The following is a 27,426-nucleotide window of genomic DNA, read 5'->3' as shown; positions in this document are numbered from 1 at the left end:
AAATGCTTATGTATACGTGATTACACGATGGGTATATAATGCTGTGTTTCTCCCCAACTTAGAACCCCTAACTTGTTCGTCAAACAATGTCAACTTTGTAAAATCAAAGATAGTCTGATTAAAAGCTTTGGCATATATTGATGTACCAGTACTGTTGAAATTGTGAGTTTACTTTTGATTAAATGCTTCACTCCTTCCCAGGAATTCACTACAGTTACTGCAAAAAATTCAGAATACTCCAAATAAAAAGTTAGTTCCCGTAAAATTTTCACGAACTTTCGAATTTTTTCGAAAATATATTTGATATTGGTTTGTAAAGATTCAGTCTCAATTCAAAAAGTTTTTTTCTTAAAATATATAAATTAACAAAAAAATGTATGCTCGTGCGAAGTTATACTTCGTCATCATTGAAAATAGACTGGTTCTTGGTACACTTCCCGAAACGAAAGTAGAGTAAATACTTCAATAGGTAAAGAGCTAAATTTCAGGCAAATCGAACAGTGAATACAATTTAATAGAATAGCTTGGTCCCTGGTCCACTTTCCGGAAAGAAACTTCCCAGAAGCATTCTTCGAGTTCGTAAAATAAATACATTTTATTACAATAGATCAGATCGAAAAGAAAGGCTGTACCATTTTCCTAAATTTGAAGCAAACCCCGCCATACACTATTTTATTTAGAATAGGTCGGCTCCTGGTGCACCTCCCGAAATTCAAAGTTTCTCAAATATTATCTTTGTCAAAGAGGTACTCTTGGGTCGAATTTCAAGCTCGCACATAAATAAGATAATTTGTAATAAGGCGGCCTTGGTTCACTTCCCGGACAAACAAAATTTTATCAAAATCTATCCAATAGATAAGGAGGAGTTCAGTGACAAACACACGTACAGAAGAAAGATATAGATTAAATAAAATTTATAAATAAAATACATAAATATATACAAACATACCAAAAATAGAGGCGCAATGTCAATTTTGTTGGTACCTTTTTTTGGAATACATACATACTCAAAGCAAGTTTTCTCGTAAATTGCACAGCGAACATACACGCGAACTGCATTTTTAACCTGTGACTTTGGTGTCACATTTTTTTAAATTTTGTTCTCATCAATTTTTCAAAACGCCCCAAGAAGTATAATTTCAAAAAAAGAATCTAATTGATGAATAACAAAAACAATTGAATAAAGCACCGAGCTTTGCTCGGCAATCTTCAAGTATGCCGCATAACTTACTATGTTCTACATGTCATCATTAATCTAACTCTACTTTTTTTATGCACATATATTATATATTTTTACATACCAATATTTGATTTCCTTAAAAATTGATTTTCGTTTGATACCCATATCGGCATATCTCATGCATTTTTTTTTAATTTGCAGTAGGTGGCAACCCAATTCAAAAATGTCCCTATTGTAATGCGGAGAGAAATACCTTTCGTTTGATACCCATATCGGTAAATCTCATGCAATTTTTTTTAATTTCGAATAGGTGGCAACCCTAATGGTAACCTTATTCAAAAATGTCCCTATTGTAATGCGGAGTGAAATACCTTTCTTTTGATACACATATCGGCATATTTCATGCATTTTTTTTTTAATTTCGAATAGGTGGCAACCCTACTCAAAAATGTCCCTATTATAATGCGGAGTGAAATATATTTCGTTTGATACCCATATCGGCATATCTCATGAAATTTTTTTTTTAATTTCGAATAGGTGGCAACCTTGTGAAACATTCTGAGTGGCAACACCTAGGTAGAAAGTCTTACGAGCTGATACATTATCTCTGTGCCAAATTTCATTTAAATCGGTTGATCCGTTCCCGAGATCGTTCGGCTATACAAACAAACAAGAAAATTGCTCGTTTAAAGTTATAATAAGATGAGGCTGTCTCGCTTAATAAATGCACATTTTAATATTGCTATAATAGAGACAATTTACAAAGCGTCAAGGCGGAGCATTCATATGGCTGAGTGGATAGAAGCATCTGCCTTAACACCAGTATGAAGTTAGAGATTTCGAGTTCAATACTCAACTCCCAAAAATTTTGCTCATAAAGAAGTGAAATTCAGAAAGATGACCTAGTTACCATCGTAGTTTTTAAATTTTGCAATTGTTCCTAATATCAATAACAACAAAAAAAAATATAAAGCATTATGCGCCTGTTCCGCTAATTATATACACCTAAGAAAATTTACAAAAATTGTCATTTCTTTCTTTTGCTCTTTGCTGTATATCTTGATTATTTGTTGGCGTCAAAACGTGCTTTAAGGCAAACAAAAAACTTTCGCCTTCTATGTATTTTTCTTGAGACATTTTTTTTCTTGTTTGTGCTGACAATTCCATACAGTATAAATCCCACCTGGCTTGCGCATCAAAAACCTCTAAAGGGATTTATATTTGGCAGTAATCGCTACCATTTGCATGGGTGGCCCTTTTATAAGCCTATAAAAATATTAATATTACGTGAAACATAGAAATGTTATTACTCCAAATCACGCGCAAGGTAAGCTGCTATTGTGAATAATAATGAATTGATCTACATACATATGCACAAAATAAATACAAACACCCAAACACAGATCGAAATAAAAGGTTAATAAGAATAGAGCAGAGAAAAACTTACCTTTTTATAAAACAACGTTGTGTGATCGAACGAATTAAATCACAATAAGAAGGTAAATTGTACACAGCACTCCAAAAGTTGAACTCACTCATACACTTGCAGCTGTTTAAAGCACACAAAAAGCATTTCGCGGTTTGTATAACGGTTAATATTCTTAGTTCGTTGACTGTAACGAAAGTTCACAAGTGCCGTTGGTTGTTTGCATAGTAGTGACGCGTGTCAGCGGCCTCTTTGACGCTACTCTTCTGCTATCTTTTTTCTTTTGAACTTAAAAATGCAAAGCTTGCAAAATATTTTTTCTGCAACGTTGCTTATTCACTTTCTTCGCCTTATGAAGCTTATAATGATATTCGAGTGCAGTTTTTTATTAAATTTTTTTTTTTTTTTTTGCACTTTATGTTATTCAATTTTCTTAACAATTTTTCTTTTCACCACCCACTTGTTATGTGTGGTGATAAAATTTTAAGCGCATATTTTTTAGTTTCTTTTTTCTTTTTTAAACTTATTTTATCTTTTATGTTGCTAAGTAATAAATATTTCTTTAGCGAGCTTATCAAACAAAACAACGTGTAGATTTACCAATAACATTAGAGTATCAGTCTCACATTGCATTTACTTTATTCACTCATTCAGTTGGTTATGCAAATATTTACTATTAAACTCTCTTTGGGTTTTGCCTTTCTTATGTGCCTATACACTTTTCTATATGTGGCTTTATGTAGTAAATATGTTTTGCGGTTTATTTGTTTTTTTTTTTTACTTGTTGTAAGCAAATGTTTACATATATTTAATATGCTAAAAGAATGAACTTACAATTATGAAATAACAAAATCCGATACGTGACCTCGGATTATACATATGTAGGCATGTGAGTGCGCCTTGAAGTATGCAATATATAAGGCGATTGTGCTAGATTGGCTTTTTTTTACGTGGGTGTAGAGCTGGATTTCGATTCGATTCTTAATCGATTTAGTCGATCTTTTTTTTAGAAATGTAGAATCGATTTTTTTTTTAAATCGTTCGATTCTTAAGCATCGAAGTTTTCATCACTATCTACTTTACGGTTGCTTGAGGAAATTCATATTCTGTAATTTTTGTTTTTATAAATTGAGCTTTATTGTGTTGATGGCTTCGAGAGAAAGGAGAAAGATGAAGAAATTTCTTCGCACTTCTGGTAAGCGATATATTGAACATGTGTTTATCTATTTTGTGGTATGATATTGTGTTCAGTACGAAATTAATACCACAGTGTTAGATGGTTAGGTTAGGTTAGAGTAGCCACCGGTGCGAGCACCAGTGCACTTAGGCCCAAAAGGTCCCATTGTGATACCACGTGGATCTCTCCCCTGCTCAAACCAACACGTCGATTCAGCAAATGTCAGGAATTTCTTAGGTTCCAACTTAGCCAGATCGTCAAAGAAGGGAGATCCCAGAGATGCCTTCCTCTTGCGCCAAAGCGCAGAACAGTCGCACAGAAAATGCTTGACTGTTTCTATCTCCTCTTCGTCTTTGTAACTGCTGCAGTAGTCATTATAAGGAGCACCCAGCCGTTGTGCATGCTTCCCGATTGCTATGTGGCCGGCTATAAGTCCAACTACCAGAGATATGTCCCCCCTTCTAAGAAGCAGGATACTTCGTGTACGTCTCGTTCCCATTCAGGCCACACGAGCTTAGTGTGGTAGCAGGATACAAGATTGATCCATCTCACACACGCTTCCCTAAGGAAAATTCCTTTCAAAGTGAGCTTACAGGTAGCGAGCGGTATGCTCAATCCCTTCCAGGACGACGAAAGCGAAACGGATGTGCCCCCTCTTGCAAGTTCGGTGGCCATCTCATTGCCCGGTATTTCCGAGTATCCAGGCACCCATACTAGACTGAGGGAAGTTTGCTCAGCGATCTCGTTAAGTGATTTGCGGCACTTCTCCACTGTACTTGATTTACATGTTACCGATCCAAGCGCTTTTAGTACAGTGTTAGATTCTAGTAAGCCAATTGAAAGTGACTGAAGGGGAATTCAATCTTAAATCAAAGATTCGCAGATCTGTTGTATGGAAGTATTTTAGTCAAGTGCAGCGCGAAATCGTATAGAAAAAAATGCAAAACAGGTAGAAATACAATCAATTTTTTAAATCACTTGAAGCGGTAACATCCAATGTTGATGGAAATGTATTCATCAACAGCTTTATAGAATTCATTTTTGAACCTAATAACAACAACATAAGGCAGTCGCAGTCTGTAGATGAGCGAAAAAAAGAACTGGATTGTGATTTGATTAAAATGATTGCCACAGATTTGCAAACCTTTAGGATTGTCGAAGATAACGAATGCAGATCCTTTACACAATGCTTGGATCCTCGGTACGTTTTGCCTTAACGAGTAACATTAAGAAAGTTTTTAACTGAAACTACGCAAACCATGTCACAAATTACCTTATCTTGTCAATTGAAAGTTCCGTATACCTCATTGAATAAAAAGCTGCAAACGTATACTGAGAACATGTTACGTACATATGTAATAAACACTTCCTTTTTATATTACGCTGAACATAGATCGATTCTAATGCCGTAAACAAAGCGAGAACATTATACATATTGTAATAATAAGTACTAAAGAAGAAAGTGTATTGGTTAATGTTCCCAAAGTTGGCTTCCCTACATTTTGAAGTAAAAGGTTCAAAAAAGCGAAAAAAGTATGACATTTAGGTAAAGACTATACTAATTCACCCTTATCGCGAAGTTCACGCGGAAAAGTGTTCGCCTTCACTTCTTTTGTTCGGGTGAACTTTTTCCGCCTATCGGCAATTTCGAGCGAACAAAAGTTCACTTCGAAACATTCACCCTTATCGCAAAGTTCACGCGGAAAAGTGTTCGCCTTCACTTCTTTTGTTCGGGTGAACTTTTTCCGCCTATCGGCAATTTCGGTCGAACAAAAGTTCACTTCGAAACATTCACCCTTATCGCGAAGTTCACGCGGAAAAGTGTTCGCCTTCACTTCTTTTGTTCGGGTGAACTTTTTCCGCCTATCGGCAATTTCGGGCGAACAAAAGTTCCCTTCGAAACATTCACCCTTATCGCGCAGTTCACGTGGAAAAGTGTTCGCCTTCACTTCTTTTGTTCGGGTGAGTTTTTTCCGCCTATCGGCAATTTCAGGCAAACAAAAGTTCACTTCGAAACAGCTTATGCTCTATTGCGAATTGGCAGTGAATAAATAATTTTCTTACAATTGTGTAAATTTTGTAACCAAGCATATATTTCCTTAAAATACAACAAAAATATAAATAAAAAATTAATAAAATAATATTTATTATTACACTTAGTTTGGTATTGATTGAGCGTGAGGCGAATATATATGTATGTGAAAGCGATTCGGAGGCAATTAAGGGACAGTTCTAACCCTTTGGACCTAAATGATTCACTGTAAGCTAAAAATTACTATTTTCAGCACTTGTGAATAACAAGTTAATTTTTTTCAATTAACTTTCGCCAATATTACAGGCTAAACAAGCTGGCATTCTAATATTTGCTAGTTATTCTTACCAACTCGTTGCCACCATTGAAGCAAAAATTTGGAGTTCCACCAATTGTAAAGTTGAGTAAATGTTTTCGTTTTTTTCGCATAGGGAAAAAGCGTTGGAAAGGACCATGAAGTGGGTTGAGGTTGTTATTGTAGCTATAAGGTTGCCCCCCGAAAGCTTTGGGGAGTGTTATCGATGTAATGGTCCTTTGCGGGATACAGATCCGGTACGCTCCGGTACCACAGCACTATTATGGTGCTATTCCGACCATTACGGGAACGATTTATGTGGCCACATTAAACCTTCAGGCTATTCCCTCCCTCCCCACCCCCAAGTTCCATGAGGAGCTTGGGGTCGCCAGAGCCTCGTCTGTTAGTGAAACAGGATTCGCCGCGGATAGGTGAGGTTGACAATTGGGTATGTATAAGCTATGTATTGCGCTGGCAACCTGAAGGGTTGCGCTACACAGCCCCCTTTTAGTCGCCTCATACGGCAGGCATACCTACCGCGGGTATATTCTGACCCCCTAACCCGCTGGGGCACCATGAAGTGGGTCTTAGGTAATCTTGTTTCAGTGACGTGATCAACATTTTGGAACCGTTGCTTTGTCCACAATGGATAACTTGGCCGACTGATACGTTGTGAAAAAATAGAATCTACATACTTAGCAATACAGGAACTTCACTTTTTTCCACTCAGCTTACGATTATGCATTATTTATTGATTTATTTCTAATAATAGAAGTACATATAATTATAAGAGTATCAAATTTCAAAACAAAAAATTAATTACATTTTGTTTTCCTCTCGTTCGCCTGTAAAATATAAGTGAACAAATTTTGGTTTCCCCGCTGTTGATTTCGCCCGAACAAAGATTGCCGATAAGGTGAAATCTGTTTCGAACATGAAAAATTGCTTCGCCACCCTCTGCGATAGGGTGAACAAAAACTGTGAATATTTTCGGGTGAAAATAAGACTCGCGATAAGGGTGATTATATCACTTCGATGAAAGGATCAAGTGAAGACCGAGGTGGCATTCCTTGATTCTTCCAATTTTGTCGGCAGGCAACGAAACGAGAGAGAAAATGTCCAGCTTTATTTTTTTGGGAAAAATAGTGTAAATGGTTAAGTACGTAAGCAAGTACATTGTTAAAAAGAATAAGCAAAATGTAAATAAACTTTGTTTGCTTCTATTTAATCGACTAAATCGATTTTTTCCTAGAATCGAATCGCAAAATCGATTATAAAAAAATCGAATCGAGTCCAGCTCTATGTGTGTGTATGCATGTTGGGTGGTCAAAAAGAATTTAAGTTTTTTTTTCTTGCATGGGTCACAAAAACCGTAAAGCTAGGTACCCCTAGGTAAAGTATGGTTGTATGGCAGCTGTCGTTTTAAAAACAGCTCATTTTAACATTTTCAGAAGAAGACATGTTTAGTTACCCAATGCCCACTTGGTCCTAGTAGTAAGATGCATCACAGTCCTCGATCTCACGCTGGTAGGGCTTAACGTTTTGATACCCTCCTTACTATCTAAGGGAATGTTAAACTCAACAATAATCGGCAGCATCTTAACGCATCTTTTATAGCGGTGAACTCAGCCTGGAAGACGCTGTAGTGATCAGACAGCCTACAACTCCAGCTTACATCGAGCCCATGGCAGGAATCTCCACCCCAACCCTCTCGACCAACCTAAGCTCGTCTGTGAACATGTTCCCCATATTCTCGTCACTCAATTACTCCCCACTTCATTTCTTCTCCTAAGGATTATGAGTGGTAAATGCAGTCGCATGACCGCAAACCGGCTCACAGTAGCTCTTCCTGCCAGGAATGAAGTTGGGCTCGGTCATAATGCTGGAGCACGCGAAATTCAGAAGCTTATAATCCGTATTGCTGTCGCCATTTTGCCTATGATGTTAACCGAGTACAGATTCAGCATTACACTAAGTGCCAGTATTGGTGCTGTACGAATGCCCCGGTTTATTCCAACCATTGCCAATTGCTTCTCTACTTTCAACCTTTTTATAGTGGAAGAGGTGTCGAGTGCTTTCTACGAGGCCAGAACGAATAAGAAGAAAATCGGCTTCACCAACATACCGTACAGCCAATGTTTTGATATCCCTTATCCAAGAAAAATAAATTGGCCGAATTTCCGACCCCGGGAGAATTTTCCTTTTTTCTCAATTTCATATCAATATCAATTTTTTGACGTGTTCAAAATATATTGACATTGAGAACTAATAAGGAGAGCAATTAATCTGCCAAAAATTTGATGCTGTTGTAGCGATGAGGGCACTCGCCGAAGGTTTTGGAGAGTGTTATCGATGCTGATGGTCTTTGCCGGATGCAGGCTCGGTACATTCCGGTAACAAGCACCATAAAAGTACTAAGCCATCTCGGCGCTTTAGTACGATCACATGAAACCTATAAGGTCATCACGTCCTCCCAACCCCAACAGCTATGAGAAACTTGGGGCCTCGGCTGTTTAAGAAACAGGAGGATAAGTGAAGTTGACAATTGGGTTGGAGAAGCTATAAATTGTGCTGGCAACCCCTTTAGAGCGTTGCGCTACACAACCGCTTGAATCAATTTGGTATTTTAGTCGCCTCTTACGACAGAAATACCTACCGCGAGTATATTCTAAGCCCCCCAAACCGCTGGGGGCAAAGATTTTAACGGATGTCTTTGTATTTTTAAAGAGTAACGCCACTTTTGAACTTTTGGAAAACTGTTTTTTTTTTCTTCAAAATGCTATCTTATATTTTAAGAATACACGAAGTTTAGAACAATTTGATCGCTAAAATTATTTTTTACTCCCTTTATATTAGGTCGGTTGAATGTTTGTCCGCTTTTCATACAAATCTTGCAATCGATTTTTAAGTAACTTCTCATTGAGCTACAAACGTGAAAATTTACACGTAGGTTAGAATACCGTGACAATGCAACAAAAGGAAAAAAGAAATCCGTTAGGTGGTGCACGGATCGAAATAATTAGATAAGAATTTGAAAATTTTCAAACCAGCTTTTAAGTAACTTCTCGATGAGCTAGAGACTTGAAATTTCAAACTTAATTCAGAGGTCGATAACAGCCGATTACACGATACAAAAAGATTCTAGGGAGCGCACGAGATGAGATATTTAGAAAAATCATAAGGAACGGAGGGAATTTTGGGATTGATTTTTATGTAAGTTCTCATTGAGCTACAACTGTAAAACTTCACAGGTAAGTTAAGACACCGAGAAAATGTAAGAAAAGGAGAAAATAAAAATAAAATACAAAAATTTTAAGCACTTCCTTTATATAAATGGACAAAAATCAGCGCAAACTGTCTCCTTATATAAAGACATATTCTTACTAAACTTTGATTTTTAAATATTGACTTAGTAATTGCACAAATATTTATGAGAATTAAAAATATATAGGTGGAGCGCAATTGATTGACTAATAGTACCTCCTTTCCTACCAGCTTTCCAATCCAAGTAATGTGCGCTCCACTTTTCTATTATTACTTCTCATAAATATTTTTGCAATTTCTATGTCAAAATTTAAAAATCAAAGTTTAGCAAGAATATGTCTTTATATAAGGAGACAGTTTTCGCTGATTTTTGTCCGTTTATATAAAGGAAGTGCTTAAAATTTTTGTATTTTTTTTTTTTTTTTGACATTTGAATCCATTCGCTACCAAGCAGTTGGAAATATTTTTGTCGGTTTTTCTCGGAGTTTTCTTAAACGGTGCGCATTGCTACATATTCTAACAATACTTAGCCGATTTAAAGCTTTTTTCTTTTTTAAACCAAAATTGTCGTAAGTTTATCAGCTTTTGCCTGACGCAGGGTTTTCACGTCAGAAGTAATACATTTTTTTTTTTTTTTTTTTTTGAGAATAATAAGAACAATCAGAAACATAGACGTGATTTTTTCGCATATTTAAGAAAATTTAGAGTTTTAACAAAAATTCTACATCAGACTATAGCTAATTACCTATTTATAATATTAAAAAGTTGTTCATTGTAGTCAGACGAGAATTGTGCCCACTACACTGTGTACCAGTTGGAGAGGCTTCGTTCCAAGTGACGTTATTATACTCAGCTGAGCAGAGCTCACAGAGTATATTAACTATGTTCGCATAACGGTAATCCGTAACGGCATAAACTAATCGAGATAGATATAGACTTCTATATATCAAAATGATCTGGGCGAAAAAATAAATTTATTTAGACATGTCCGTCCGTAAAAACGATAACTTGAGTCAATTTTGAGGTATCTTGATGAAATTTGGTATATAGGTTCCTGGGCACTCATCTCCGATCGCTATTTAAACTGAATGAATTCGGACTATAATCACGCCCACTTTTTCGATATCGAAAATTTCGAAAAACACAAAAAGTGCGATAATAATTCATTACCAAAGACGGATAGAGCAATGAAACTTGGTAGGTGGGTTGACCTTATGACGTGGAATAGAAAATTAGTAAAATTTTGGACAATGGGCGTGGCACCGCCCACTTTTGAAAGAAGGTAATTTGAAAGTTTTACCAGCCGTAATTTGGCATTCGTTGAAGATATCATGATGAAATTTGGCAGGAGCGTTACGCATATTCCTATATGTGTGCTAAATAAAAATTAGTAAAATCGGATGACGAACACGCCCACTTTAAAAAAAATATTTAAGTCAAATTATAACAAAAAATGTAATATCTTTACAGTATATAAATAAATTATGTCAACATTCAACTCCAGTAAAGATGTGGTGCTATAAAATACAAAAATAAAAGAAATTTTCAAAATGGGCGTGGCTCCGCCCTTTTTAATTTAATTTTTCTAGGATACTTGTAATGACATAACTCGAAAAAAAATTTACCAATCCTGATGAAATTTGGTAGGGTCATAAATTCTATGACGATAACGGCAAAAATCTATATATCTTTCACGTACTTATCTGAACTCCCTTTATGTTGCTATAAAAATGGCTGAAATCCTACTATGACCACGCCCACCTTTTCAATATCGAAAATTACGAAAAATGAAAAGAATGCCATAATTCTACATATAAGAAAGGTTGTACCAATATCCCAACCTGTGTGAAATTTAACGATACCAGTTCAGAGAGCGTGGCTGTTACAGTAAACCTTTTTGCTGATTTTTTTAAATCTACATTTGTTGTTGATGCGGATGATACTAACAACAGGTATTCCTTTGATACACCACAGCCTTTAAACTTTGGGTCCCTGTCTTTATCTGAAATGGACATTATTAATGGTATCTCCTCCTTACAGTCCTCACTGAAAAATGATATAGATGGTTTGTCCTGTTCTTTATTTGTGTTCCATTGCGCCATATTTTCAATACTTCTCTTTCGACCGGAGTTTTTATTGGTCGCTGGAAGCTGGCGTCCATCACCCCAATGTTGAAGTCAGGCAATAAAAATGATGTAAAGCATTATAGGGCAATATCTAAATTGTCGACCTGTTCCAAACTTTTTGAAAAGGTAGTTAAGGACAAGTTATCATTCGCTATCAATAAAATAATCGATCCATGTCAGCATCGTTTTATTGCAGGGCGTTCGACTGTCAATAATCTAGCGGTTTTTTCCCAGTTTTGTGTCTCAGCGTTCAAGGATGGATGTCAAGTTGACACCATATACACAGATTTTTCCAAGGCCTTTGACACAGTTTCGCATAAACTACTTTTGTGGAAACTTGAAAACATGGGCTTTCATTCAAGTTTTCGGTTGTGGCTGAAGTCTTACCTAGAAAATAGGACATATTTTGTTGAAATCGAGAAAACTAAGTCCCACAAATTCTTAGCAACTTCCGGTGTACCACAAGGTAGCATCCTCGGTCCTATTTTATTCATAATTTTTATTAATGATGTTGGCTATTGCCTAAAATATTCTAATTATTTAATTTATGCTGACGATTTAAAACTCTTCCGTAAGATCACCAGTATTTCTGATGCTTTGCGTCTGCAGGAAGATCTGAATGCTATCAACGATTGGGCTTCACAAAATAACCTGCCACTCAACATTAGTAAATGCTGTCACATAACGTTTACTAAGTCAAGGAATACTCTTTCGTCCGTGTATTCGATCTCAAACGTAACGCTTGCCTCAGTTGATGAGTTTCGTGACCTTGGCGTAATTTTTGATTCGTCTTTTACCTTTGCTAATCATGTTAACTTTCTTATACCAAAAGCTTATGCCAACTTAGCTTTCTTACGACGATATGCGAAGGATTTCAAAGACCCGTATACCAGAAAGATTTTGTATAATTCCTTAGTACGTTCAAAGTTAGAATATGCCTCAGTCATTTGGAATCCGATATACTCTTCACACTCTTTAAGAATTGAACGAGTTCAGCGGAAATTCATGCGGTTTGCTCTTCAACCTCTACACTTTGATAATCCCATGCCACCCTAAAATACGAGATGCATGCTTATAAATGTCTTGCCACTTGAAGTCAGGCGTTCTGTTCAAGGCTTAATGTTTATTTTTGATATAATATCTGGTGCTATTGATTGTTCCGAACTTCTGGGTCAGGTAACTTTCAATGTCCCTAACAGAGCCCTCCGCTTTCACTATACATTCCGTATTGGAGTGTTGCGTTCCAATTACTTCAGCTTTGCTCCTCTTCTAAGAGGACTTGTAGAATTCAATCACCTATCTAGGAGTCTAGATCTTGACTTTGACATGTCTAGGTCTCTCTTCAAGGCATGCATTGATTCTTACTATCTATCACATTAAGTCATACTTAATTAATAATTTAGTTCTAAGTACACCTGTAATCAAGTCAGTAAGGTATGTTACCATTGACTCAATAAAGAAATGAAATGAAATGAAATGAAATGAAATGAAATGAAATACGAAAACAGGGATGAAATATTGTAATTGGATTGGTTTATTAACGCAAAATATAAATTTAGAAAAAACTATGTAAAATGGGTGTGACACCTACCGTATTAAGTAGAAAAAAATGAAAAAGTTCTGCAGAGCGAAATCAAAAGCCCTTGGAATCTTGGCAGGAATACTGTTCGTGGTATTAAATATATAAATAAATTAGTGGTATATGACAGATGATGTTCTGGGTCACACTGGTCCACCTCTATGGCGATATCTCGAAAAGGCGTCGACCAATAGAACTAAAGCCCCACTACCTTTTAAAATTCACATCAATGCCTTTCATTTGATTCCCATATCGTACAAGCATATTCTAGAGTCACCCTGGTCCACCTATATGGCGATATCCCGAAATGGCGTCCACCTATAGAACTATGGTCCACTCCCTTTTAAAATACTCTTTAATACCTTCCATTTGATACCCATGTCATACAAACACATTCCAGGGTTACCCTAGGTTCATTTTCCTACATGGTGATTTTCCCTTATTTTGTCTCCAAAGCTCTCAGCTGAGTATGTAATATTCGGTTACACCCGAACTTAGCCTTTCTTACTTGCTTTTCCATTAAAAAATTATTGAAGCTATTTAAGCTTTTGTTGTGAATTTGCTCAACATTCATCGGGTTTATTTTTGAAAAAATCCCTTAAATAAGTTTTGACTTTTTATCTTGAAGGTGGCCTCACCCTTTAAATTAGAAAATATATTGTCTCCGAGCTGAAATCCAATTCGAGTCGTCAGTCCCGCACGCCTGCCAATAGGCTATGTATGAATGTTCAGTATGTTCAGCCAAAGTAGCTGTTGTTGTTGTTGTTGTAGCGATAAGGACACTCCCCTAAGGCCTTGGGAAGTGCTATCGATGCTGATGGTACTTTGCTGAATGTATATCCGGTACGTTGCGGTAACAAGCCCCATTAAGGTACTAACGCAACCATCTCGTGAACGATTTATATGCCCACATGAAACCTTCTAGGCCATATCGCGCTCCCACCCCATATATACATCAGGAGTTCGGGGTCGCCAGAGCCTCGACTGTTAGTGAAACAGGATTCGCCTCGGGTAGGTGAAAGGAACAATTGGGTTGAAGAAGTTATATATTGCGCTGAAAATCCCTTGAGAGGTTGGGGCTACACAACCCCTTTAATAAATTTGGTATTTTAGTCGAATCTTACAACAGACACACCTACCGCGGGGGTATATTCTAAGCCCACTAACGCTGAGGCTAGGGTAAAGAAACCCAACGGAGTCAATAATTACATAGAAGAGATAATTGGCATATTTTTCTACCGCTAAACTCGCCACTCAGTTGAGCCCACGTGTGCACACATTTTGTTACATATTTACATTTATACATATGCAATAAGTTTTAAAATACCCATTTTTGTCTGCAATGTCACAAGAGCAAATTGTGAACAAGAATATAACAGATTGCAGAATATTATGGCGTTAGCTTATGCTAAACTTCTCTAGTGAGAGCAATTTAGCAAACGCTATTGCACCGAAAAAAATGAGTAAAGTTAATGTACTTACCATAATCATTTACGTAGACAGAAAATCAAATTAAAGCGCAATTAAGTTTTATTATTTGTGTCAAACGGTACGCATATCTTACCGTAAGCGGACTTAAGCCCCCTTAACTCGCAGGATTGAGCTCGAACCAGTGTAAACAGTATCAATACAGTAAACCAAGAAGATTCACGAAGTTGAAGTTCTTCTTTGGAATGATAGCCAATTGTAAAGTAAAGTTCTCTGTCGAATTGTCAAAATGGTATCTCTCATCTTTGCTGCGGAACCTTGATGTATGGCTCTGAGCTGAGCAAAAAAGATGATACATCTTGCACATTCCCATTTGGAACTGCTACAATTGCTATCTTCTCTAGCAACTGCCTAAAAAATTCGGACCATAGGTATTTATCTTGCCTTGTGCCTCCTTTTATTTGGAAAAGACCTTACATAAGTTTGTATACATTAATAAATGCATATTCTGCATATTGTCTCTTAATTTTTTGCCAATCTTTAAACCAACAAAAAAACTAAATCTAAAGTTTTATACTTAAACTTATACTCACAAAGTTTTCGGCGACAAATACCAATTGTGTGAACGTTGTTTTAAAAATCGAGCTACACTCAGAGAAAAACGCCGTTCTAAAATCCAGCATCACCGGACTCAATTCAAGCTTTTCATGTTCTTACTGTTTGTTCTTGAAAAACGAACGACCTGTGCTCAAAACAACAACCTTGTTCTTGAACTGCCAACCGTTTTCTTGAAAAGAGAACGGCTGGTCTTAAAAGATGAACAAATGTTCTATTAATGAGAACAATGTTCTTAAATTAAGAACATTGTTCTTAAATTAAGTTTAAGAAAAAAGAAACGATACAATTCGTGTACACTACAATGTTAAATACAACATTTGGCACAAGCTATGAAGCAGTTGTAGTGGCCCAGCGGCTATGATCGTGTGGCGCGAGTTCGATCGCCGTCAAACTCTGAAGTTTTTTTAAACAATTTTTTTATATTCTATTTTTTTTTTTATTTTTCGTTCAGTTCCATTGACATATGCACAAGTAATTCTCAACCTTGTTATGAAATGTTTTAAATATATATTCAAATTACATCATCAAATAAGAAAAATTTCTCGATAAGAGAACTATATGAAAAAATGCATATTATGCGTTTTTTTCAAACCTTTTGGAATTTTAATAGTAATTTGTTTTGTTATTAATATTTTTTATTAATGACAACAAATTATTTATTAATAAATAATAATAAATGAATGGGTACTACTTGAAAAAATTACCTTCCCCACTCCCCCCAAAGCTCAAGCCCAAACCGTTCTAGAATTGAGACCGAAAAATTTTAAATCGGCCACAAATTGTTCTCGAAGCGTGGGAACGCAAAATCTTAAATCAAGCCCAAAAAGTGCTTAAAATGAGCACAGAAAGTTTACACATCAATACAAAACTGGTCATAAAATACGAACGGTGTGCTTGGAAAAACCCTTCTGAAAACAAGCCCATCGTTCACGTGTTAAGAAAAGCGTACGTACAGACTTTTGTCAACGAATGTTCATAATTTTGAACGTGTTTCGTTCGTTTTAGAATGATTTTTTCTCTGAGTGTATAAACGGCAATCAATATAACCGACTAAAATTCCGTTTTTCCATTCCACAACTTTAATTATCAGTTAATTTGAATTTAGCCTTGCCAATTCGATGCTGAGGTTAAACTTTTCGTAACATTTTACTGCTCATCAAAGCTAAAGGGGACAAAAGAGCAGGTTTTTGCTTTAGTTAACTTAAGCTCGCACTGAAAAATCGCACCTAAATATCTCTCCTGAATAAGAAAAACTTGTCTGCGATAAAGTTTAATATATCGCTTTATATACCTTCAAACAAATATGAATGTATCTGCATTAACTTCGTTTCCAAACAAGGTTACCAATATTTATTTTTGGGAAGCAACTTATAGAGCTCGATTTGCTTAATCTTAAAAAATTGAGAGTTCACCGTATTTTTTTTTTTTTTTTTTTGATTTCTTCTAATTGAAAAACCTTATTTCTAAAATTTGATGTTGCCCGGGGTGGGAACCCAGGGTCTTCGGTGTGGTAGGCGGAGCACGCTACCATCACACCACGGCGGCCGCCATATATATACGTAAATATGTATTGTATTGTATTGTATTGTATTTTATTAAACATTTTCCAGATGCATACTTATTAACCTAAGATTACAATATTACATTAAATAATTTCAAATTACTATGCAGCATAGGAAAAGTATATGGCATTTTTTATATTAAAGTTTAACATAGTTCTAAATGCCAGTCCTAGCTTTGGTATATTGTTTTGTGTGGGGTGTACAAAAATAAAAATTTCATAAAGAGTTTAAGTTATACATTAAATTAAATCATCAAAGATATGAAAGAGAATCAATACTAAATATTTGCAGCTTCCTAAGGTATGTACGGTTTATAGGGTCATCCTCAGCATCGTTTCTAATTCAAAGTGATTATAACCAAAAAGATACAGCTTAACTTCTTTTTTAAATAAGTTGACATTTCTTATTACCTGTACAGTGGGAGGAAGGGAGTTGAAAAATTTGCACGACGTGTATGTGTAAAAACTTCTAAAGTGCGACGTCCTAGTATGCGGAATTTGTACCATCGGAAGTAGATTTCTTCGTAAGTTGTAGACTTCCGAAGGAAAGCTTTCCAGGTAGCCACACCGTATAAAGAATGTTTTTAAAACTTTGTAAAGATAGAGATGTCGACACGGAAATATATCTAGTTTCCTAAAATATAGCATAGAGTGAGACCTATAGTTTGCACTACAGATTCGCCTTATAACCCCCTTTTGAATTGTTACCACTGCTGACAGCTTATTAGCCGAAGCGCCGCCCCAGCATGTGATACCATATTGCAGTTTAGATTGAAATATTCCGTAGTAAACTGTTTTTAAAGTGGATATTGAACATAACTTTTTCAGACGATAAAAGTGACGAGTGGTATATAGAAAGTATTTTTTTAGAGCATTAATGTGCTCAGACCAACTCAAGCGGTTGTATATTATAATTCCTAGATACTTGAAATTCTCAACAACTTCAACCCTGAAGCAGCTCTCACTACAGTTTCTATTACAATCAAAAGATCTCATCGCGTCACTTTGAGTGCACGCTATATGGTGCATGTTAAAGCGAGAGCACACTGCGGAGTGAAATATGACATCATAACTTGGTTGTTCTTTGAGAACATGACTGAAATACATAAGTCTAGTTTTACTACTTACAATCAGTTTGTGTGAAGCGAACCAGGTTCGTAACAAATGTATATCATGGTTAATGTCACATATTAATTCAAAGTAATTCGGTGTACTGTACGCAATTGCAAGATCGTCTGCAAAGGCAATGGCCTTGCCTCTCAATGGAAGCTTAAATATTGAATTAATATAGACCAAGAACAATATTGGACCAAGAACTGAGCCTTGGGGAACACCCAGATTAACAAGCTGTAAGCTACTGTAGCTACATTCTACTTTAACTTTTTGTGTTCTGCCCGATATATACGATTTAAGCCACTTATGCATAACACCGCGGAATCCTGCACTATATAGTTTATCCAATAGTACACCCCTATCGACCATATCAAAAGCTTTTGTTATGTCCACAAAGAGACCAGCACAACTTCTTTTTTCATCCAGAGCTTTGTAGACGTTGGTGCAAAAATCTAGCAAAGCGTCTTCTGTTGAAAGGTCAGAAAGAAAGCCAAACTGCATGGAGCTAAAAAAGCTCGCTTTATTTAGAAAATTAACAATTCTGGTTTTAACAGCCTTTTCAAAAACTTTAGATATGGCCGAGAATAGTGAAATAGGTCTGTAATTATTAACATCTTTTTTATCCCCTTTTTTCAAGATCGGAATTACAATCGCACATTTCAAACCATCGGGAAAAATACCCTGAGTAATGCTGGTGTTGAATAAGTATATCAGTATATCAACCACATTAAAATATATCTTTTTTAAAATTAAATTGGAAATAACATCCTCACCGCATGAACTAGAGTTTTTTAAGGTTTTTATAATGCTTATAATTTCGAAACCTGTGATAGGGTCAAAAAAGAAGCTATTTCGAGCATATTGGCCCGATGGTAAATGGGTCGCAAACCGACAATTGCAGTTAGTTAATACTGTGTTCCCAACCGTTGTAAAGTGCGTGTTAAGTTTATTAGCTACTTCCACAGCATCCGTAATCGACTGACTTCCAGCTTGTAATGCTATTCGCTCATTATCTTTTTCACCGTTTCGATTAAGAAGATTATTGACAACTTCCCATTCTTTCCTAATATTACCAAGTGCTGAATTAAACTTGTTTCGAAAGAAGTTTTCCCGCGTCAGTCGTATGGCCTTATTGGTGCTATTACTTATTTTGTTGTATCTAGTGCGGAGCCTTCTATTACTAGGATACTTAGCACATTTTTTTCTTAGTTGGTTTTTGAGCTTTATTTTCTGTAGGAGATCCCGAGTAATCCAAGGCTTAAGTCTCACATTTCTTTTACGATTATTTACAGTATACGAAGAGTTGAGAATGTGCGCGTTTAAGGTATCTAAAAATATGTAAAAAGCTACTGATATGTCATTTTCAGCGAGGACATTCGACCAACTTTCGAAACATAGCTTATGGTTCAGCATAGGGAAATTAACTTTGGTATATGATTTCTGAACGCGATTTGCTTTTGGTTTGTCGAAAACAATTCCAAATATTTGCAAACCCGTCATCGTGTGATCAGTTATTTGCAAGTCAATGTTAAAACTATTACAATATCTATATGGTACGGCATTAAAGCGGCAAAAAATATGATCAATACACGTACCCGAACTTAAGCGCGTCGGCCCATTAATATAGGAAGTATAACCATTTCCAGCCATCAAGGCCAAATAATCGTCAGTTGTATTACAGTGATGCAAAAGGTCTAAATTAAAATCACCCAGTATGAAAAAGTTTGAGGTTTCTTCACACAGCACGAAACTGGAGTATTCTTGAATAAATACAGAAATAGGAACAGATTGTAGTCTGTATACCCCTAGGAAAACAAATTGTTCGCCTTTTATATTAAGAGAAAGTTGTAGCATATCAGCACTATAAAGATTTTTACTTACTGAGGTACACTCATAAGTATCGCGCACAAAGGCTCCAACACCTACCGCACTGTATCTATCATTCGCATTGGCATAAAAATTGAAATGAGGTATGCTGTAGTCACTTACTTCATAAGAATATATCCAAATTTCCGTTAAAAATATAATATCTGGTAGGCAACCTAATGCATCGATATGACTTAAAAATAAATCAAAATTCTGCCTAATGCTACGTATATTCTGATGCACAACTTTTATATCGTTAGAACCTACTGAGGGCGCTTTATGAAAAAAATTTTTGCTAGCGATGATTGGGTTATCATCAATCAGAACGTCAACAAACATCGAAGAAAAATAAATGAAAAAAGAACAAAGAGTATAGCTACAGAGTAGCTAATCAACAATAAATTTTATGTCTTCAAAAGTTCTGATGTTGATAACCCTCTCATTTTCTGCTCTTTTTAATAGGAAGCTCGATTTCCCTAACCATAAATATTTGTAGTGTTTCTCTTTCTTTAATTTATATGCTGCCGTAAACAAAGCTCGATTAAAACCCGTGAGTGCATCATTAATATATATTTTGCTATTGCTAGTTCCATCAAACATTCGCGCTGTCAGCTTACGTGCTTTTGTTTTTCTCGTTGCCATAACTCTCTTCTTGGTATCAGTTGAGGAGAAATGCACGCGTATAACACTGCGGGTGAGCGAAGCGTCATTTTTTTGCTTTATGCTTCTTACTACGCATTTTTCAATCTCAGATGGTGTTACTGAGATTCCCAAAGTGTCCACGATTTTCTGCATACATTCTTCCGCATTGTTGCTGTGTTCTTGTGGAATGCCAGCAATTTCAATCACGTTGTTAAGGTCTCTCTGGTCTCTCCAGTTAAGCTTGCTCTCTAACGTAGTCACCTTTTCTTTTAATGCTTTGTTTTCATCAGCAAGCATACTCAGTGTGCGAAGCATTTCAGAGTTAACACTTCTGAGGGCAACTATCTCTTCATATAGCAGCTGAAGAGTTATTGGCTTTTTGCTGCTATTCGGTAATCCGCAAGGTTGTTGACTCGTAGATGCCTGAATTTGACTTTTTATTTGATTGTTACCTTTATTTTTCATGCTAATCGTATTGGCATGTGTGTTACACTGAGCTGCACGTTGTTTTTGTTCCTCTGCACCTGCTGTAGCCGAATTAGTGTACAGTGCAGTGGGAGTTGTGGAGGCGACAGGTGGATCAGAAACAGCTTGCATTGGTGCCAGGGACTACGTCTGCATCGATTTGCGACAGAGGATGGAACATCCCTCACATCTATAGTTAAGATTATTGGCTTTCATATATTCCACATCAGCCTTGTCCATCTTGGCGCACAAACAATAAAATATGCACTTACAGTCTGCACAGGTGACTTTGGCAGGATCTGCGCGGTCAATTTTTTGCTTGCAAACTTGACAGTTCATAATTATTTATGTAAATTATTTAGTGTAAAAGAAAAAACTAAATCAGTTTAGTGAAACGAAATAATCAAATGCGCGCACTCCACACACACCGAAAAACACGTCCACTCGTGACGACGATTACTCTCTTATATGTGCACACATATAGTACACAGCATACATAAGTACAAAGTAGAGAGCGCAGTGAGCGTAAAATTCTCTTTGAAATTTGCTCATGTATTGACAGTTGATCGCCGTTGAAATGACCTGTAAGATCAGTTGTTTAACAGAAAAATCAGTTAGATTGATTAGGAATCTGTCAATTTTACAGAATTTTGTTAACTTAAGAGCACCAATTTCTCTTCTGTTGAAATGGCTAAACTTATTTGTTCGCTTGACAAAGAACTCGGTCGAATTAACCATAATTCGATCAATTTCACCGAATCTCCATTAAATGAAGAACAACAGAACCGATTTGTTGATTTTACTATCACCATTTCTTTCAGTGTATTCAGAACTGATTCATTAAGAATATTTAAACAAATAGAGCATTCCACGGTTTGATTTTGGAATTTTAGATAAGGCGAAGGAAACTTAGATTCATTTTTATTATTAAATTATCTTAATTGTATTAAGACTGACATGAATCGTATGTGCGCTTCTTGAGATATTCTAGGTCCAGGTTTGCAAAATATAGTTCTTCAAAAATTCTGAAATAGCGTGTTTTCGGAAAATATTTTCATATGGGGCGTTTGCTAACTGGCAGCTGAGAAACCTGATATTCCATTCAGCCGTCGATATGTTAGGTTGAACTGGAACGGCGCGATGAGCACCTCAGATACAGTGGCGTAGTAAGGTTTTCTTGCGCCCGGGCAAAATATTTTTCACATCACGTGACTTGGCACTAATTTAGTGTACATAGGGCCATATTGTTCACGTCGTGGACCTTGCACATAACACAACAACTGGACAGCCACTTCGATAGCATAATATTACTACTGTAGGACCCCAACAACTTTTGGTTGTGACCTTCGAACACAGTCTCTGCTTCAATACAAATGCATCCGAAATTGCCTACAATGCACAAAGATGCATCAAAATCCTCAAATCGCTGCAACGAAAAAAAGTGCAGGGCTGCCAAATTTCTCACTTAGAACTTCCACGGAGTATCTCCTTAAGACGTCTGAGCACCGAGGCATCCCAAAAGAAAATCAATTGAGGTAGTTGCGCCTCCAAGGCAGATAAGAAGATATCTATATAAGCCATATGATGAGATGTGGTGTAGTATGATCCATAGCAACACGAACGCAGAATATTTGATTTCCTTCAAAGTCAAGCCAAAGAAGAATGCACACTTCCGAAGGATATGCGCGTTATTCTGCCCTAACTTCGATCTCTTTGAATGGCCCCAGCCTGGTGTATAGCACAAATCATCTATTCGTCTGTACTGTGGAACAAAAATCTGTAATAGCAACTTCTTTTTGGTAAAACCATATTGAAACTGTTCGATTCCTTGGACCTCCTTTAGAGGATTTTAGTTAAAGTTTCTTGAGTTTTCTAGCCTATTAAACCAGGCAAGGGATTTGTACAAAAAAAAAATAAGAACCATACATGGACGGACGGGAAAAACTACGCCGCCTAATTCTGTCGATGATAAACAGGAAGATGTATATGTGCGTAGCTCTCTGCATGCCATCAAAACAAAATCGGGATGTCCCACTTAACGCTTAAGTGGGGGAAAAGGTGTCGGAAAAATCAGCCTCCACAAATTAATATCCCACAGTTGGACTAGGTGAATCGTCCAGCTGCGAAGACCTGCATCATCTCTAATGTTGGGAGTAAGCTGAATGCTGGTATGAGCAAATTATGGCCAAGCATGGCTAAATTGTACAAGTTTAAACAAAAAAAAAGCAAACTATAAAACCGAACTAAAAAATTCATACCAAATTTTCGATCTATTTTATTTTTTATCGAGCATTTGTAAAAATCAAATATGCTAAAAACTTTGTGTGTATCCTTTGGTTTGGCCATAGTACAGGTTTACAAGTATGATATGTATGAGAAGGAAACAATTCCTTTCTCTTTCTAACACACTGCAGTTTGACACTTCGGTCAGTGTCAAACTAGCGTGGAACCCAGTGGAACCTGCATGGAACATGTGTTTGACACTGAACGAAGTGTCAAAATTACCGGGGTTGCTGTCGTGGAAAGCGACGCAGGGAAACAAAAAAAGGAGCGGAATATCAGATATGGGTTGCTGTGATGGTAAATTTTGTTTAACGAATTTAATGTGAAAATGTAGTGCACCTATATGGGTCCTACAGAAAATTATACAAAAGTCTTGAATTGGGGTATCCGAGGACGCGTAGTTATTTTAGCATTAAGAACTCAAACACGGGTGCTAATTTTTTCTACCCGTTCAAAAGTTCTCCGCCAAAAACAGTTTGAAACCGAGGTCGACTGCAATAACCCGTCCAAAAATGGGGAAAGAGAAATGAAAAGACGCGTTTTGTCCTGTTATCAATAGTCCAAAGAGAAAAAGTATTCGAATTATTGGAAGCGTGGCAAAAACGTTTTTGTTAAAGCATTTTTCAATAATTCCCATCATAACCTTGAACGTGAGAAAAAAAGATGTATGATTTTACTTATTCCACAACGTGTCGCAAGTGTTCCGAATATATATGCATGCATTTTTTAAGAATAAAAAATTTTTTCCAGAAATCAGTTATAACAAAAATACAAATTATCCAGGAAGTTCTGCATTGCGGACCATTTGACGCCCCCTGTGCGTAGCGCCCGGGGCAAGATTCACCCTTGCCACCCCCGGCCCCCTTACTACGTCACTGCTCACATAGACCGAATAAGTCCATAGTGAGATATGTTAACACTCAAAAATAGTTAGATAGCTCTTTTCAAGACACAATTTTTGACAAAAAAAAAAAAACAAATGTGCAACAATTAAGTTTAATTGCTCTAGAGTGTTTTTAATATTTAGCAATTTTCAAATTATTTTCAGCAATCAACATTTTGTAAGTTTTAACTTTTTGAACATTTAAATATTTTTTAATTTTTTTATTTTTTTAAATACAAAAAATGTCAAGTGTAAAATCTTGTACATGTATTTTGATTTGTACTTCAATATACAAAATTTTGAGCAGCACTGAATAATACAAAGTGTATTAAGCTACAGATGTGCGCTTTAATTTATCCCACACATACTTTATTGTAAATTGCTTTTCTTTCACTTACCACTTAAATTATTTTAACTTTCTTGTAAACTTTTCGTTGCATTTTCTTTTCAGCCTTTGCTTCGTAGAAGCTTTTTGTTGAGTTACGTCAACTTTACAGTAACAGCCTTAATTGACATTGAAATATCAAGTAGAAAATTTTCTATATTTCACTTTGAAGGAAGGATGGAACCATGATGAAATAACAAAGATGATGTCAACAACATAACCTCACTTTTTCGGCAGCTCTATTTGCCAGTATTTACTTGTACTACAAAAGTACAAAATTTTTATTGCTAAATTTTTCGTAGAAATTTGCTCAAAAAATTTAGTTTTCTGCAAAATTTTGTCTATAATCTTTTGGGGAATATGTTTATGTCTTAAAAATTCTGGTAGCGGCTTACATAGTTATTATATTTCTAAACGTATAGCAAAATCTACTACGATCGTAGTAGAACTATAAGGCAGTTCTGTATGATAGACAACCTTCTAAATTATGCATGCCGAACTTGTCAGAATAAGGGAAAACGTCAACGGGATGAGAACACCTGAATATTCATTTCATCATGGATGGAACAATTTTTAACAATTTTCACAATATTTATTTCTACAGAATTTCCTGATAAATACCATCAAAGTCAATATCGCGAGCACAAAAAGCAAACTGACGCAGCTCAGCTGTTTGTAATTCTTCCAAGGCCAAGGTAGCACTCACATACGCATAACCGTACATTTATTGTTTTTTCACGTGCCTACATATACAGTGTGTGTGGTGTAATTAATTGTGTTTGTATGTATAAGCAAGTGAAAATGTTTTTCTTGTATTTGAACACACAAAGCACTAACCATTAACATACTCAGTGAATTTTCTTTTAGAATTCTTCTTTTCTTTTGCAACTTTACTTTTGAATTAATAAAATCACTCGCACTTTTGCAAAACTCACCGAAGCAAGCACGCAGCAGCACTCAAAAACAGCAACCGCTATTTAGAATATCTCACTGCTGGAGCGATTATATTTGTTGGTTTGCAATTTTTCGCTGTCAATTGCATGTCAAAAACATATATTTAATTTTTATTTTAACTCACTAAAATACACCATTTCATATGTTGAGCTCATTTAACTAGTATATTTTTTTTATATATTTTTTTCGCTTTTATTACACCTCACCTGCTTTTGTTTTTTGTGTTAATTCATAAAATTTTAAGATTTCACAAAAAAAAATATTTTTTTAAACTAACGGTTTTCAACACATATTTTCTAATCCGTTCACATACAAGCACCCACTGTTATAAAGAGCGCACATATGTATGTACACACATATATGTATGTACATGCGAATCTCAATTACCAATGTAGTTGTGTTAGTGTGCAACAACTAGCTGGGTAGATTTCTTGGAACTTGCATATATTTACTTCCGGTTGCTTTTTCACTTTAGGCAATTTAGAAATATTTTTATCCGTTATCACGTCCGTTCTTGTTAGCTACACGTCTGCTACTGTTGCATAAATCTCGCGAAATAGCAACTTGTAGCTGCCGATGCTGAAATGGTCAACGATGTATGTGGATGCTGCCGATGTATCAGTGATACAACAGTCATCCACTATCAAAAAGGGACTTTTTTGATAATAACAGTTATATATTTCGTGGTACCTTCTTATAATCATAAATTCAGTTTCCAAAATCAACAAATTTTATAATTAAGCAAGTTTTTTGATAATTTGAAAATAAAGTAGATATTTGTTTAGGAACTACCTGCGGTGCCTTCAAACCCTGTGAGACTTTATTTCCATCGCATATCGCTTACTTTTGGCGCCATACAGTGGCTATTTTCCGCAATTATTGGGATAGCTACCGACTATTTCGAAATCATTACCGAACACTTATAGGACAACTTCGGGATTATTTGAGGACAGCCTGTGGATCATTCCAGGGTTGCTCTCGCAATAAACGCGAGTTGACATTTGGGATAGTATCGGAAATTTTTCAGGTTTGTTGTGAGATAGTCTAAGAATCTTCAATGATAATTTCTGATTTATTTTCGGAATAATTTCGAGATCATTTAAACAGACTTTTTCGTGATTACGACGAATTTCTTTCGGATCAATACACGTTGGCCAGTATCGAAGAAGATTTAATGATGAGCTGTACGAGCTTTACGCAGGTATCAACATAGTCCAGCGAATTGAAACGCAGCGGCTACGCTGGCTAGGCCATATTATGCGAATGAAAGATGATACTCCGGCCAAAAAAGTGTTTGTATCGTGTCTAGGCTTTGGTGATTCGACGGGCGAATAATTTTTTTGTTATTATATTATTTGTTATTTTTTTGGACTGTATGTTATGTTATTATTTTTAGAGAGGGAGGCCGCTATGCACCTGTTACACCTTGTAAATATTCATTGGGGGCGAGCACTGGGGGCTCCGAGGTATTGGTTGCTGGTTGAGCCACCTTGTTTTGCTTTGAAAACCCCCACTTTGGGATAAAAAATTTAAACAATGTCTTTAGAATATTTCACTAACCAGTTGAGAATTACAAGCACACTCAATGGCTAATGAAACAAACGAATGTTCATAGTTTAAGTCACTTAAACATATCGGAACCCGCCTATTAAAGCAGAGAGAAAGGGCAACCCTAACTCCGCTGGAAGGACCAGGTGCAAAACAATTTAAATCCCCTTGCTGTGACCAATCGGCTTCAGTTGGCAGAGCCAACAAGCGACTTGCGTGCCTTTTTGCGCGGCCATAACAGTTCAAACGGTTAAGCGCCAATTAAGTCTGTCTATGGAACTTACTTCCCTCCAAAACAAAAACTATTAAAAAAGCAGGATGTTTCAAACTAGCAGCGTTTTCTTTTCTTAACTCTCAAGTTACTCTAAATCTTTAAAGTTTTAAATGAATGTATGGTAATATATACTATTGAAAATTTGTATGTATTTAACTTTTCTCTACTTATATATGTTATATTATATCTTTAGATGAATAAGTAAATTTCTTTTTGTAACATTTAGGTATACTTACTTAATCGGATTGATGTACTGCCTAAAAGACTAAGTCTTCCTTGTACAAACACTAAATAAATACATAAATAAATAACTAAGTACTTGCGAGC

The 27,426-nt window shown here is 36.1% G+C and overlaps 1 protein-coding gene across 1 annotated transcript in view; it reads right to left on the bottom strand.

The window, feature by feature from the left end:
• The window catches only part of Elk (Eag-like K[+] channel), a 410,371-nt gene extending 384,578 nt beyond the window's left edge, over nt 1-25,793 (bottom strand). The window contains exons 1-2 of the mRNA XM_067777239.1: nt 25,161-25,793; nt 2,628-3,422 (exon numbers count right to left, since the gene is read on the bottom strand). The gene's annotated coding sequence lies outside the window, so the exon portion shown is untranslated. The remainder of the gene's footprint in view (nt 1-2,627; nt 3,423-25,160) is intronic.
• Nucleotides 25,794-27,426: the final 1,633 nt, after the last annotated feature.

Source organism: Eurosta solidaginis, chromosome 3 (assembly GCF_040869045.1).
Source record: "Eurosta solidaginis isolate ZX-2024a chromosome 3, ASM4086904v1, whole genome shotgun sequence".
NCBI classification, from domain to species: domain Eukaryota; kingdom Metazoa; phylum Arthropoda; class Insecta; order Diptera; family Tephritidae; genus Eurosta; species Eurosta solidaginis.
This window is presented reverse-complemented; position numbering and strand designations above follow the sequence as displayed.